At 38.2% G+C, this 450-nt stretch overlaps 1 protein-coding gene across 1 annotated transcript in view; it reads left to right on the top strand.

Annotated features, from left to right (window-relative positions):
• The window catches only part of LOC119590986, a gene marked incomplete in the record, with an annotated part of 2,362 nt that extends 2,061 nt beyond the window's left edge, over positions 1-301 (top strand). Inside the window, 1 exon segment of the mRNA XM_037939719.1 lies at positions 1-301.
• Positions 302-450: the final 149 nt, after the last annotated feature.

Raw genomic sequence — 450 nt, 5'->3', positions numbered from 1 at the left:
ACTGGAAGCTCTACAGGCTCAATCCCTTCTTGCACCAGCAACTTCCACAAGATGAACAGTTTCAGTCAGCTAATAAACTTTGCTTTGTCAGAATCCTTAATGACAACGATTATTAGGAAGCAGGAAGTATTAACATACAATGTATCGTCCCTTCTTGGGCGTAGATTTCCTTATGTCGGTAATACCACTACTCTGCAAACGAAAATACATTAGCAGATTGTGATGCAAGTTTCTCATCTTTTACAGTACAACTGAGCAAAACATTCACAACTCACATATCTAATCTAAATTTTATCCTGTCAGTTAAGCACATACCTGCAGCTATACAAATCTGTTTCAGTACTATAGTCTCATTTTCAAGAAGTTGACCATGTGTCATGAGAATGGATCAAGACTTCAGACTAAATATAATTGAGGTGTGCGTTTCCTTAGGCATAAACAGGGAAGCCC

The sequence above is a fragment of the Penaeus monodon genome, chromosome 28 (assembly GCF_015228065.2).
Source record: "Penaeus monodon isolate SGIC_2016 chromosome 28, NSTDA_Pmon_1, whole genome shotgun sequence".
Lineage (NCBI taxonomy): Eukaryota > Metazoa > Arthropoda > Malacostraca > Decapoda > Penaeidae > Penaeus > Penaeus monodon.
Note: the sequence above shows the minus strand (reverse complement) of the source record. Positions and strands in the feature narration are given on the sequence as shown.